Here is a 16,007-nt window from a genome sequence, read left to right as displayed (position 1 = left end):
ACTAGCACCCCCCTCCCCCCAGGCTGGTCATGAAGGTTAAATAAGACAAGGTTCACAGCACCCAGTAAAAACACAGTAAGGGTGATTTACCATTGCTATTTTTTCCTAGGGTCAAACCAAACAGGAGAAGTGAGCCTAAATCCTACCTCTTCTCTCCCCATGGAGATCAGGGCTGGTTTGGACATGCACATAAGCTCTCCAGTCCTAACTCAGAAAGCCCCATCCTCCCACTCACCAGATCTCTCCTGGGTGCACTGCAAGCACCCAGCAGTAACAGCTCCCCCAAATCCCAGCCTCCACAGCAATGCCGGATTTCAGCTGACGATAGCATGAGGTTTCCACTCAGCCCATACAGCATTCTCCATCCATGGCTTGTGCCTTTCTCTGAAATACCTCTTTTTTGTATGTTTGGCATCCTTTGAGGCTAAGTAGATCCATGGTCCCCCAACTAATTTCACCAGGGTCCCTTTGTTCAAATGGAAATCCTAAATAAAGCCCCAACATACACAGAGATTTGGAGGATGTTGTTCATAAGGGTTTCTGTTGTATCTGCAATGTTCTAATTCCTTACAAGCAGAATATATAAAGACTTTTTTACATAATTAAAAATTAATTTTCCTGAAGTCCCATATGAAAAGAAGACAAAAGCAGATCTGCTCTGGCTGAAGCCTCCTATTCACTGAGTACCCTCCCGACTCAGCCCTGAGAGTCCCTGGGCCTCTCGACATCCTTAAGCTCTGCAGAACACAGTTGGTGAACATGGATGAGGAAACTGGCAGCAGAGTTTGGTGCCTTGCCCTAACGTTCAGAGCAGGATCAATGTCAGGACCCAAACTTAAACCTGAGCCTCCAGATTCCCATTTGGGTCACTCCTGCTACTATCAGTAAAAATTCCCAGAAAATTGGCATTAAAATAACCAGACTATCACTAGAGCGGGAGAGCACATTAAAACTTAATATCTCCCACAAGCGCTTTAGTACTAATTAGTTTCTCAAAATAGTTGCCCATCTCCTTGGTACATGGTGCTCCACGCCTTGGGAAGGTGGAAAAGAACCAGTGAGCAGTGACCCTATCTGCTAGGAAAGTTGGGATGTGGGCTGTCACTGTGGTGCTCCATGTCCTACAGCAACTTTGTGATAATTAAAGCAAACAGGTAGGCACGGCCCCGTGCCAGGATGCATGGCTTGGTGAGTGGAGAGCAGGCTAGATTTCAGTCCCCATTTATGCCTTCAATTAGGAGCCCCCGTGCAGGACGCAATCTACCCATCCACATGTGGCGCCCTACTCATGGTAGGAAAAACAGATGCTTGGGTAAGAGGAAGGAATAGGTGTTTGGAAAGAATAGGAAAAGGAATAAGGGCTTGGAAGCAGCAAGAGGAATTTCAATCATCTGCTTATTCATTCATTTATCTAGCAACTAACTGCTAGTGTTTACTGCACTATGTTAGTGGTGAAAGAGAATGCATGAACAAGGTAAGTGGGCAGACTGCCCTTCAAGATCTGACAGTCTAGAGAGGGCTGAAAATAAGGTCACAGACAATAAAAATGCAGTGCAGTTCAATTTTTGTGGGGAAGAAGGGTCTATGGAGTTATTTGGGCTGCAAGTAAAACAACTACTAAAATTGGCTTCAGTAGTAAGGAACATTATGGATAACATAACAAGAAGTCTGGCAGGAAGTAGTGGCAGAATAGATCAATTCAGTAATGCAATGATGTTCTCCAGAATCTAGATTCTTTTCACCCTCGTCTTCCACCCACCTCCACATGGTGGCTTTTGTCCTCAAATATGCCCCACAAAATAACTGCTATAACCCCCAACATCAGGTCCTCATATCATCATGCACAAATATTGGAAAGGCAGTTCTCTCCTAAAATTATTTTTTTAATGAGGGATTAGAATTTTCCCTACCATCACCTGGTAGACATGCCTAAGTCCTAACTACAAGAGAGGCCTGGAAAGTAAGAATCTGAGATTTTCACCCTCCACAGTGGGAAGCAGGCTCTGAGAGCAGGAAAGGGCTGAGAGTAGGAAACAACTATTGGTTGGACAACCAAAAGTACCTGCCACTGGTGCAAGAAGGAGGGACATGAAACTCAGATGAGCAGGTGAGCTGGGCATTAGCGGTAGTGAAATAATGGCCCACTATGATGTTCATGCCCTGTTCTCTAGAGAATGTAAAAGTGATAAGACTAGCTCAGATTATTAAGGTGGAACCAATATAATCACATGAGCCTTTAAAAGTCAAAGTGATGCAGGAGGTGGGTGTCAGAGATACCTGAAGCTTGAGAAGCACTGGGCATGCTAGTTGATAACTTGAATACAGAGGTGGGCATTTGGTATCACGGAAATGGGAACCTCAGTCCTACTACCCCAAGGAACTGAATTCTTCCAAAAACCTGAATGACTTTAAATTCAGATTCTCCCCCCAGACCCCCCTGAGAGAAATATATCCCTGCCTTATGAGACCCTAAACAGAGAGTTCAGCCAAGGCCACCTGGACATATGACTACCAGAAATGTGAGAATTATCTCACGTAGGTATTGATGTAAGCAACTAAATATGGGGTGATTTGTTTCAGTGGTAATAGAAATTCAAATAGAACTCCAAATGAGAACTTATTCATGCTGCACCTTGAAGAACTGAGAGAAATTCCCAGGTAAAGGGAATATCATGAGCACAAGTCTAGAAGAGAGAAAAAAATGTTCTATTTGGAGACCAGGAGGAAGTTCCTTCAGCTGAAGTACTGTGTGGGAGAAGCAATGAAAAAAGAGAAAGTTGAAAAATAAGGATAGAGAGATAAGTAGGAATTAATCGGGTCCTTAAAGTCAAGTTTGGGCTTTATTGGATTGTAACAGGCATTGAAGGATTTTACGCAGGGAACTGATGGAATCTGAATTCTATGTTTACCAGATGACACTAGTTGTTACCCAAAGAACAGAGTGGGAGGTGACAAGATGACCAGGTAAAGGTCATGATAGTGGTCCAGGAGACAGATGATGACCATCTGGACAGGGATATGCTGGTGGGGAGAGAGACAAGTGAGCCACTTTGAATAAAACAGAGCAGGGAATTGACAGGATTTATTGAATGGACTTAGGAGTGAAGGGAAAGAATCAAGAATGAGGACTGGTCAACACTTGATCATTAACACCTTCCATCACAGCTCAGGCTCCATGGACCAAGCTAGACACAAGCATGGCCTCAGCAAAACTCCAGACACAGATCCAACTTACAGAGAACTTAGAACTTTCCGACTTTATCAGCTTGGTCACTGGTGGAACCATTCTCTGAGAGAGGAGGAGCAGGTTTGTGTTGGGGAAGGAACAAAGATGATGAGGTCCACTTTATATCTGTGGACATATTTATGGAACAACTAATTAGCTTTTTCACTGCTGTGGCCGAAGACCTGACAAGAACAATTAGAGGATGAAAAAATTTTGTGGAGGCTCACGGTTTTAGAGGTTTTAGTCCATATATGGCCAGTTCCATTCCTTGGGCAGAGGTGAGGCTGTTGGGCCCAGATCGCGAATCCCCAAAGACCACCAGGGAGCCGTCTCTGATGCAAAAGCAAAAGGGTCTTTATTGCAAGCTCGAGCTCAGACTCACAGCATTCACTGATGCAGCAGGTACTGGCTGAGAGTCCCGAGTCTCGATTCAGTGGGATTTTTATGAGCTCCACAGTAGAGCGGGAAATTTGAACAAAGCAAAGTACACGATTGGCTGATCTTCCAACAGGTGTAGTTTGGCATGTTTCCACTGGCTTAGGGTACCCAGGTCTTAACATATTGACATATATTTTTTGGAATGCTAGGCATTGGCTTGTTAGCTCCCGATTGGTTGTTTGCCAAAGGCCAGTCCTAATCTAGTAGCCTTCCTGGAATCGGCTCTCTAGGCCTGGAATCTTTCATGCCCTACATGCAGCTTGTCATGGCTGCGGTTTAGCTCCCTTTCCATATCCCCCTTTCTCTTGTACCTAGGAGAGCCAATCATGGATCCTGGGTTGAAAATTCAGTTTCTGTCTCCTGTATTGGCCTATACTGAGTTCTAAGCACCATAAGTTGAATTGTATTTAAGCGGTCCTTCATGAAATTGACCAATCTATTAAGGATACAAGGACCAAAGGTAAGCAACATTAGTAAAATAATCAAAGGGCCCAGAAGCGTTGTAACTAGGGTAGTTAGCCAAGGAGATGAGTTAAACCATGACACAAACCATCCCTCTCGCTGTTCCCTCTCTCGTTTTCGTTTTGCCAATCCCTCTCTGATTTTAGCCATGGATTCTTTAACTACCGCTGAGTGGTCTGTGTAAAACCAACATTCCTCCCCGAGGGCGGCACATAAACCTCCTTGTTGCCGAAACACTAGGTCCAGTCCTCTTCTATTCTGCAAGACAATCTCTGACAGGGATGTCAGTGAGTCCTGAAGTTGGGTGATGGAAGTCTCAATCCTAGCAATATCCTCATCTATGGCTGCCCTTAAGGTGCTTAGTGTTGGCCCTGGAGTGCAAGGGAGGAGATTCCTGTCCCTGTACCTGCTAATCCGAGTCCAAACAGGGTCATGAGGGTCATCGTTGTTATGGGTTCCCTCTTAACCTGGGGTGACGTATTTCTTGTCAATGTTTGGTATACTTGGTCCCCATCATGATACAGTACTCGGGGGAAGAGTTGTACCAACACACAGTAACCCCCAATGGAGTTCAAGATCCCACCATGAACACAGGGAGTGAGCCCAGTGGAACACGCCCACCATCTGTTGTCAGGGGGCAGTATGTAATCGGAGGATGGCAGCTGGATAGTTTTGTTACATAGATGCCGATGGGTGGGAGGCACTTGCCCAACGCACAGTCCTTGCCCTGATACTGACTGTAGGGTCAGTCTGGTTGAGCCTCTATGTTGCCATCTGCACTCTTTGACCCTTGAACCCATGGTGTAATTAGCAACCATAGCTATGCCTTCATAGTAGGGGGGCCTAATATCATAGCAAAGCCAGCAGGATTCAGTGAGATCAGGTTTGGTCGCATTTAAAACCCGATAGGTCTTGATCATTAGGTCCCACAGAGGTTCCTCCAAGAGCAGAGGCAATGAGCTAGGAACCGGAGTGGGCGGATCTGAACTAGTACTGGGAGGATGGGGTGCGGTTACTGTATTTGTTGCTGGTGGCTGAACAGGTCTAGGTCTTATCTCTTGGTTGGGTCCTATTGCTCCAGCCAGGAATTGTTCTTTTCTGAGCCGCACAGTGAAAAGGGGTCCTGGATCTTCAGCTCCTAATCTTGTCTTTTCATAAAGGCGGACACCCCATGTTAGTCCCCCATCCACCTGGAATCCTGCCTACCCTTGGCCGTGAATTTGAGTGTCACAGGGTTACATTTACCTTCAATAGTTTCATCAGGAAGCTTTGCCTCATTGCACGGTAGGCGTTGGGACCCCAGAAGCCGGGACAGGGTGATCAAGTCCCCAGCATAGGGGGGGTTCCACCAAATGTGTCCCGTTGAAACACAAGGCCAGGAAGCACAATAAAAATCTTGACCTCCCCCACATTCTTTCCAAGCCATTTTTCCTGTCCAATGTCGGGGCAAACATAGAAATGATGGTGTTGGATGAAGGCATCATTCCAAGTCAATTGAAGCAGTTCTCTGAGATCAAAGGTTAAGTCCGGAAACCAGGTCCCAAGAGGTGCCACATGTGAGGTGGATGTTAATACATCTTGTGTAGCTGCATTAACCACATGCCAGGTAAGGTTAAAGGGTTGGTGGGGGTTGGCTGCGCATCTGTGAGCTTGGAGTAGGATTAGGAGAAAAATCATTGACCCCCTGCTCATTGCAACTTTAGTTTGAGAGGGTTGTCCTCGTGGCGGGTTACTTGCCATGTTGACAGGAAGTTGTCCTTGGCAGCTAATGGGTCTGCTGGTCTCATGTGTGTAATAATGGACCCAGGTGGTAATCCCGTCTACCTTGAGGGCAGTTGGCGTGGTTAAGATGGTCACATATGGTCCCTTCCAGCGACGTTTGAGAGTCCCCTGCCGGTGGCACCGTACATAGACCCAGTCACCTGGTTGATAGTGGTGGGGTTCAGGTGGGGGCCCCATCTCATATAAGGCCCTCAACTTTGGCCAAACTTCTTGGTGGGCCTGCTGGAGACCGCGGAGGGAAGACAAAAGTTCATGATCATTAATTTCAGTTATTAATTCTGCCTGGAGTTGTGGTACAATGGGAAGGGGTATTCCAAACATGATTTCAAAGGGGGTCAGGCCCAGCTTATAAGGGGAGTTACGGACCCTATAAAGGGCATAAGGAAGGAGAGCCACCCAGTCCCCGCCAGTCTGCATGGTCAATTTAGTTAGGGTCTCTTTTAGAGTTCTATTCATTCTCTCTACCTGTCCTGAACTCTGGGGTCTGTACGCACAATGTAATTTCCAATTAGCCCCAATAACTGATGCTAAACCCTATATTACCTTGGATACAAAGGCAGGCCCATTGTCAGATCCAATCATAGTGGGAAAGCCATACCTTGGCATAATCTCCTCCAACAGTTTTTTTGCCACTATCTGAGCTGTTTCATGCTTGGTAGGGAATGCTTCGGCCCATCCTGAAAAGGTGTCTATAAAAACTAATAGGTGAGGATCCAAGATGGCGGACTAGAGGGAGGCTGCGTTCCTTGTCGTTCCATAACTCTGGTTTCAAGCTGAGGATATCTGTTTCTTGGTGAGGCAGTTTTTGCTGCTTATTGATCCCCTGCTGTTTACCCCATTAGTCTGCTGTGATCACCTGCAGTCTGCCAGCATATCAATGTCTTTTTTGAGTGCAGATTGCTCACTGTCAGGTGCCTATCATCCGCCATTTGCCTGCCTCTCGCCTGTTCATCACCTGCCTTACACCTATTCATCACCCAACGCACGAGGTTCACCTCCCGAACGTCCGACAACAGTCAGCAAACTGATCGCCAACCGCCAGTGGAGCACCAGCTGCCTGCTGTTGCCTGGAAGTTCACTGTTACAGTACCTGCAGGTTTGTTTACATGTGGCTGCCACCATTTTGAGACAACAGCCAGGCCCCATAGGACCCCTGGCTGAACTGACTGAGCCCCGTCTCCAGGATCCCTCAGCCCGACTGATCACTCCCTGCCTCTGGGGCCATCACATCGACTGACTGATCCCTGCAGGACCCCCAGACCAACTGACTGCACCCTAGCACTGGGACCCGAGACCGACTGATTACACCCGGCCTCCAGGATCCCAAAACCACACCAAACACACCCAACCTCCAGGACCCCTGCCTGACCAACTGCATCCTGCCTCCAGGACCTCCTATTGACCACGGCCACACCCTGAGCTCTAGTTCCCCATTTGCCAACACATTTCAAAGCCACAGCTGTCATCTTGGATAATCCTTGAAGCCATAACTCCGATCTTAGGTGGGGCAAATCCCATCCTGAGATGCCTGCTGGAGGCTTAAAGCTCATTGTCAGGGACTATTTGGTCTAGGATTGCATAGTGTCTGAATTGGGCACTGCTAATATTGATCTCACCTTAAAGAAAGGGTTTTGGAAACCTATGGGTACACTAAAAGCCTACAGGGGGAAATCTGCAATACCCCAGATCTGCACTGCTAGAGGGGAAGATACATGAGCAACATGAAAAAACAAGGGAAAAAAATGATCCAAACAAATCTAGGTTCTATATTAATAGAATCCAAAGACAGTATGTTAGAAGAAATGTCAGAAAAGGACTTCAGCTTATACAGGACTAAGATGATTCGTGAAGCAAAGGATGAGATAAGACAGCAAATGCAGGCAATGAATGATAATACCAATAAGCTGAAAGAGCACCTGAGGGAAGCAAAAGATCATTTCAACAAAGAGATAGAGATTCTCAAAAAAACCAAATGGAAATCCTTGAAATGAAGGAAACAATAAACCAAATAAAAATCTCAATGGAAAGCATCACCAAAAGACTAGACCACTTGAAAGACAGAACCTCAGACAATGAAGACAAAATATTTAATCTTGAAAATAAAGTTGCCCAAACAGAGACGATGGTGAGAAATCATGAACAGAATCTCCAAGAACTATGGGACATCATGAAAAGACCAAATTTAAGAATTATTGGGATTGAGGAAGGCACAGAGATACAAACCAAAGGAATGAACAACCTATTCAATGAAATAATATCAGAAAATTTCCCAAACCTGAAGAATGAAATGGAAAATCAAATACAAGAGGCTTACAGAACACCAAATGCACAAAATCACAACAGGTCCACACCAAGGCACATTATAATGAAAATGCCTAACATTCAAAATAAGATAGGATTTTGAAGGCTGCGAGAGAAAATCATCAGATTACATATAGGGGGAGACCAATTCGGATAGCAGTCGACTTCTCAACCCACACTCTAAAAGCTAGAAGGGCCTAGAACAACATATTTCAAGCTCTGGAAGAACATGGTTGCCAACCAAGAATCCTATACCCAGCAAAACTAACCTTCAGATTTGAAGATGAAATAAAATCCTTCCATAAACAAAATGATAAACAAAAATGAAAAGAATTTACAAATAGAAAGCCTGTGCTACAGATTGTTCTCAACAAAATATTCCATAAGGAGGAAATGAAAAACAACAATGTAGGTCAGCAAAGGGAGGAACTACCTTAGAGAAAAACCATTCAAAGGAGAAACCGAGCCAAGTTAAAAACCAAAAATAAGCCAAATGACTGGGACTACAAATCATATCTCAATAATAACCCTGAACATTAATGGCCTAAACTCATCAATCAAAAGATACAGACTGGCATAATGGATTAAAAAGAAAGACCCAACAATATGCTGCCTGCAAGAGACTCATCTCATAGAAAAAGACATTCATAGACTAAAGGTGAAAGGATGGGAAAAAAACCTACCATGCACATGGACTCAGTAAAAAAATGGGGGTTTCCATCCTTATATTAGATAAAGTGGACTTCAAGTCAAAGTTAGTCAGAAGGGATAAAGAAGGACATTTCATACTGCTTAAGGGAAACATAAATCAGGAAGACATAACAATAGTAAATATTTATGCCCCAAACAATGGTGCATCCCTGTACATCAAACAAATCCTTCTCAATTTCAGGAATCACATACACCACAACACAATAATTCTGGGTGACTTTAATGCACCGCTGTCACCACTAGATAGATCTTCCAAACAAAAGCCAACCAAAGAAAACATAGAACACAATAACACAATCAATAACCTAGACTTAATAGGTTATATAGAATATTTATATAGAATATAACTTATATAGAATATATCTTTATATAGAATATAACATATAGAATATTTCATCCATCAACGAGCGGATTCACTTTCTTCTCAGCAGCACATGGAACTGTAGACCATATGTTATGCCACAAAGCAGCCCTTAGGAAATGCAAAAAAATAGAGATACTGCCTTGTGTTATATCAGATCAGAATGGACTGAGAGTAGAAATCAATGACAAAATAAAAAACAGAATTACTCCAACACCTGGAGACTAAATAATATGCTATTGAATGAAACATGGATAACATGGAGGAGACAAAAAAAATTTTAGAGGTCAATGAGAATGATGATACAACATATCAAAATCTCTGGGACACTATGAAAGTGGTACTAAGAGGAAAATTCATTCCATGGAGCGCATTCCAGAAAAGAATGAAAAGTCAACAACTAAAAGACCTCACATTACAAGCTCAAAGCCCTAGGAAAAAAAGAACAGAATAACAGCAAAAGTAGTAGAAGACAGGAAATCATTAAAATCAGAGCTGAAATCAATGAAATTGAAACAAAAGAAACAATTCAAAAAATTGACAAAACAAAAATTTGGTTCTTTGAGAAAGTAAACAAAATAGACAAACCCTTAGCCACACTAACAAAGAGAAGGAGAGAGAAAACTCAAGTTACTAAAATTCGTGATGAAAAAGGAAATATCACGACAGATACCACTAAGATACATAACATAATGAGAAGCTACTTTGAAAATCTGTATTCCAACAAAATAGAAACAACCAAAGACATTGACAAATTTCTAGAGACATATGCTCCTCCCAAACTGAACCAGGAGGACATACACAATTTAAACAGATCAATATCAAGCAATGAAATAGAAGAAGCCATTAAAAACCTACCATCCAAGAAAAGCCCAGGACCAGACGAATTCTCAGCCGAGTTCTATAAGACCTTCAAAGAAGAACTCATTCCAATACTTCTCAAAGTATTCCAGGAAATAGAAAAGGAGGGTACCCTACCAAACTCATTCTATGAAGCTAATATCACCCTCATACCCAAACCAGGCAAAGACACATCAAGGAAAGAAAATTTTAGACCAATATCTTTGATGAATATAGATGTGAAAATCCTTAACAAAATATTGGCAAAACATATCCAAAAACATATTAAGAAAATCGTGCACCACGATCAAGTGGGGTTCATCCCTGGAATGCAAGGATGGTTTAACATCCGTAAATCAATAAACGTAATCCATCATGTCAGTAGACTTAAGGATAAGAATCATATGGTTATATCAATTGATGCAGAAAAAGTGTTTGACAAAATACAACACCCTTCATGCGCAAAACACTAGAAAAAATAGGGATAGTAGGGACATACCTGAACATTGTAAAGGCTATTTATGCTAAGCCCATGGCCAACATCATTCTTAATGGAGAAAAACTGAAACCATTCCCTTTAAAAACGGGAACAAGACAGGGATGTCCTCTTTCACCAATTCTATTCAACATTGTCCTCGAAACTCTAGCCAGAGCATTTAGGCAGACTAAGAAGTTAAAGGGATACGAATAGGAAAAGAGGAACTTAAGCTGTCACTATTTGCTGATGACATGATTCTATATTTAGAGGATCCAAAAAACTCCTCCAGAAAACTTCTAGACATCATCAATGAATTCAGCAAAATAGCAGGCTATAAAATCAACACACATTAATCTAAAGCATTTTTATACGCAAACAATGAAACAGCTGAAAGGGAAATGAGGAAAACAACTCCATTTGCAATAGCCTCAAAAAAAAAAAAAATTTGGGAATCAATCTAACCAAAGAGGTAAAAGATCTCTACAATGAAAGCTACAAAACATTGAAGAAAGAAATTGAGGAACACCTTAGAAGATGGAAAGATCTCCCATGTTCTTGGATAGGCAGAATTAATATTGTCAAAATGGCCATATTACCAAAAGTGCTATACAGATTCAATGCAATTCCAGTTAAAATCCCAATGGTGTACCTTACAGAAATAGAGCAAGCAATCATGAAATTCATCTGGAAGAATAAGAAACCCAGAATAGCTAAAGCAATCCTTAGCAGGAAGAATGAAACAGGGGGTATTGCAATACCAGAACTTCAACTATACTATAAAGCAATAGTAACAAAAATGGCATGGTATTGGCACCACAATAGACAGGAAGATCAATGGTACAGAATAGAGGACACAGCCACAAACCCAAATAAATACGATTTTGTCATACTAGACAAAGGTGCCAAAAATATGCAATGGAGAAAAGATAGCCTCTTCAACAAATGGTGCTAGGAAAACTGGAAATCTATATGCAACAGAATGAAACTAAACCCCTATCTCTCACCCTGCACAAAAATCAACTCACAATGGATCAAGGACCTTGAAATCAGACCAGAGACCCTGCATCTTATAGAAGAAAAAGTAGGTCCAAATCTTCAACGTGTTGGCTTAGGATCAGACTTCCTTAACAGGACTCCCATAGCACAAGAAATAAAAGCAAGAATCAATAACTGGGATAGATTCAAACTAAATAGCTTACTCTCAGCAAAGGAAATTATCAGCAATGCAAAGAGAGAGCCTACAGAGTGGGAGAATATCTTTGCCACTCATACTTCAGATAGAGCACTAATTTCCAGAATATATAAAGAACTCAAAACTCTACACCAAGAATACAAATAACCCAATCAACAAATGGGCTAAGGATATGAACAGATGCTTCACATAAGATCTACAAGCAATCAACAAACATATGAAAAAATGTTCCCCATCTTTAGTAGTAAGAGAAATGCAAATCAAAACTACACTAAGATTCCATCTCAACCCAATTAGAATGGCAATTATCAAGAATACAAGCAACAATAGGTGTTGAAGAGGATGTGGGGGAAAAGGTACACTCATACATTGCTGGTGGGATGCAAATTAGTGCAGCCACTCTGGAAAGCAGTGTGGAGATTCCTTAGAAAACTTGGAATGGACCCACCATTTGACCCAACTATCCCACTCCTCGGCCTATACGCAAAGGACTTAAAATCAGCATACTACAGAGATACAGCCACATCAATGTTCATAGCTGCTTAATTCACAATAGCCAGACTGTGGAACCAACCTAGATGCCCTTCAATTGATGAATGGATAAAGAATCTGTGGTATATATATACAATGAACTATTACTCAGCTATAAAGAATAATAAAATTATGGCATTGCTGGCAAATGGATGAAATTGGAGAATATCATGCTAAGTGAGATAAGCCAATCTCAAAAAAAGCAAAGGATGAATGATCTCGCTGATAAGCGGATGATGACACATAATGGGAGGTGGGAGGGGGGCAAGAATGGAGGAAGAGGGACTGTATAGAGGGAAAAGAGGGGTGGGAGGGGTGGGGGAGGGAAAAAATTACAGAATGAATCAAACATCATTACCCTATGTAAATGTACGATTACACAAATGGTATGCCATTACTCCATGTACAAACAGAAACAACATGTATCCCATTTGTTTACAATAAAAATACATTAAAAAAAAAAACTATTAGGTACTTATGCCCGTAGCAACCTGGCTTTACCTCAGTAAAGTCTACTTCCCAGTATGCTCCTGGTTTGCTCCCTCGTAATCGGGATCCTGGGTTTGTGGAGGTCTTGGTCGCATTTGTCAGTTGGCAGGTCTTACAGTCCACCATGATGTTCTCAATCTTGGCATTGGCATCCTTGATTCGGGTCTTTGCATGCCTAATCAGGTCTTGCATTTTTCTGGTGCCCATGTGTGTGGCCCGATGCATCCTGGTTAAAACTTTGTTCCCCACGTCCTCAGGGAGGGTTACGCTGCTGTCCGCGGCCTTCCACCATCCGTCTATGCATTGAGTAGTGGGCAGCTGTCTGATCCACTCTAAGTCCTCCTTGGTGTATCGGGGAGTTTTTGGTAGGCTGGCTGGCCCAGGATACACCAGGGCAACACTGAGGGCTTGACTTGTTGGCAGAGCCACCTGCCTAGCCATCCAGTCTGCCAGATTATTGCCCCTGGCTACTGGGGCGGTGTCTTTTTGGTGACCAGGGCAGTGTACTATGGCGAGATTTTTAGGCAGCCATAGGGCAGCCAGTAGAGCAAGGATTTCTTTTTTGTTTTTGATTGCTTTTCCTTCAGCTGTTAGTAGTCCTCTCTCTTTGTATATGGCCCCGTGGACATGTGCCGTAGCAAATGCATAGCGGCTGTCTGTGCAGACTGTTAACTTTCGCCCTTTTGCCATAGTCAGGGCTTTAGTCAAGGTGATTAGTTCAGCACACTGGGCAGAAGTCCCTGCTGGCAAGGGCTCAGCCCAAATCACCTCTGTCTCAGACACCACTGCTGCCCCGGCTTACCTCTGTCGGTTCTGTATGAAGCTGCTCGCGTTGGTGTACCAGATGTCCTCAGCGACTGCCAGCGGCTGGTCCTTCAAGTCCACGCGAGACCCGTGGACTTGAGCCAAGATCTCCATGCAATCATGAAGGGGGACATCGAGGTCAGGGTCTGGCAGCAGGGTAGTGGGGTTCAGTACCAAGGGTATCTGGAACTTAATCCTAGAGGGGTTCAACAATAAGCTCTGGTAATGAGTCAGGCGGGCATTACTGATCCACCAATCAGGCGGCTGTCTGAGCATTCCGTCGATGGCGTGGGTGTGGTCACAGAAAGTTCCTGCCCCATAGATAATTTATCGGCATCTTTGACTATCCGTGCAGTGACCACTATCATGCGTAGGCAGGGTGGCCAACCGACCGCCATGGGATCTAGTTTCTTTGATAGATATGCCACTGGTCTTCGCCAAGGCCCCAAGTATTGGGTCAAAACTCCTTTGGCTATTCCTTTCCACTCATCCACATACAAGTGGAAGGGTTTGGTCACATCCGGGAGCCCAAGGGCTGGAGCCGAGAGGAGGGCGGCCTTAATTTTTGTGAAGGCAGCCTCCATCTCTTCTGACCAAGAGAGATCCTGATTTTTAGTGGCCTCGTAGAGGGGTTTGGCTAGCTCCGCAAACCCGGGGATCCACAGCCTACAGAACCCAGCAGACCCCAGGAATTCACGAACCTGTCGAACAGTTTGTGGTCTGGGGATCTTGAGAACTGTCTCCTTTCTGGTGTTTGTCAGCCATCTCTGACCGTCCCTTAACATATAGCCTATGTAGCTCACCTCCTGTCTGCAGATTTGCGCCTTTTTAGCTGATGCTCGGTAACCAAGACTCCCCAACATCTGGAGTAGATCTCACGTGCCCTGCATGCAAGTCTCGCAGTCCTCTGCAGCTATGAGGAGGTCATCCACGTACTGCAGAAGAGTGATCTGAGGGTGTTTGGTGTGGAACTCACCAAGATCCTCATGGAGTGCCTCGTCAAAGATGGTGGGGGAGTTTTTGAAGCCTTGTGGCATTTGGGTCCAGGTCAATTGTCCACTGATTCCCTTGTCAGGGTCACTCCATTCAAAGGCAAAGATGTCTTGGCTTTTGGGAGCCAATGGTAGGCTGAAAAAGGCATCTTTAAGATCTAGCACTGTATCCCATTGTTGGTTAAGAGGGAGGGAGCTGAGGAGGGTGTACAGGTTGGGAACTGTTGGGTGCACATCCATTACTCTCTTGCTAACGTCCCTCAGGTCCTGTACTGGTCTGTAATCATTTGAATGGGGCTTGCGGACGGGCAACAGGGGGGTGTTCCAGGCTGACTGACAGGGTCTCAGGATTCCCGCCTACAGCAGGCGCCTGATGTGAGTGTGATTCCCAGTTTGGCTTCCCTTGCCATTGGATATTGGCGGACTCGGGCAGGTTCAGCTCCCGGTTTCAATTCAATATAGAGGGGTAGGCGATGATCTGCCAGACCTGTTCCCCTCTATTTCTGCCCAAGCTTGAGGAATGGCTCTGAACCAATAGTCCATGTTATCACTGGGTGGCTTGGGGACCTGGTGCAACCGGTACTCGTCCTCTAAACTAATCGTAAGCACCCGGATGGGTTGTCCAGATGAATCTAAGACTGATGTTCCCTCAGGCCCCAAACTAATTTGGGCCCCCATCTTGGTGAGCAGGTCTCGCCCCAGGAGTGGGTATGGGCATTCTGGGATCACCATGGACGAGTGGGATACCTGGCCCACGCCTAAGTCCACTGTTCTTCGGGTAGTCCCTGAGTATTTGTTCATCCCAGTGGCCCCTTGTACCCAAGAATACGGCCGTTTACCGGTGACGAGTTCTGCTCCTTCTAATGTTGAAGTCTGAACACTAGAGAAGCACGCCAAGGCAAGCATATTAAGCAGGTTTTATTTAAAGGTAATAATACAGACTTCTCCTGGGAGGAAGAAGGGGGCCATGACTGATGTTCTAAAGTCCCAAGAAGTGAGCACACCCTACATCTTTTATAGGTTAAGGTCTCTTTTGTTCTCCAGTTCTCTCCCCCTTATCTCTCCTTCCTGCCTATGTGACTAGGCCTGGTTTTGCAGGTGAGATGCATAAAGTGAGAAGCGGATGGGCAGGGGGAGGGCCAAGGAGATTCAGCCAGGCAAGGACCCAGGGGGCGTTAATTAGCTCCTTGCCTGCAGTCCTTGATAAGGGCAGGTACATTTGGTAATCAATGGGCTCCAGAGATCCTTGACATTCCATTCTCCCAGGGGCAGTCTCCAACTTCCAGAGGCAGATGGCTTCATGGCCTCCATTTCCTCGATTTGACCCGATCTCCTATTTCTACACTAACTGCCTGTCCCCAATTCTGGCTTCACTTCCAGTGTCCCTGTCTATGTCCTAA

Source organism: Sciurus carolinensis, chromosome 6 (genome assembly GCF_902686445.1).
Source record: "Sciurus carolinensis chromosome 6, mSciCar1.2, whole genome shotgun sequence".
In the NCBI taxonomy this organism is placed as follows: domain Eukaryota; kingdom Metazoa; phylum Chordata; class Mammalia; order Rodentia; family Sciuridae; genus Sciurus; species Sciurus carolinensis.
Note: the sequence above shows the minus strand (reverse complement) of the source record.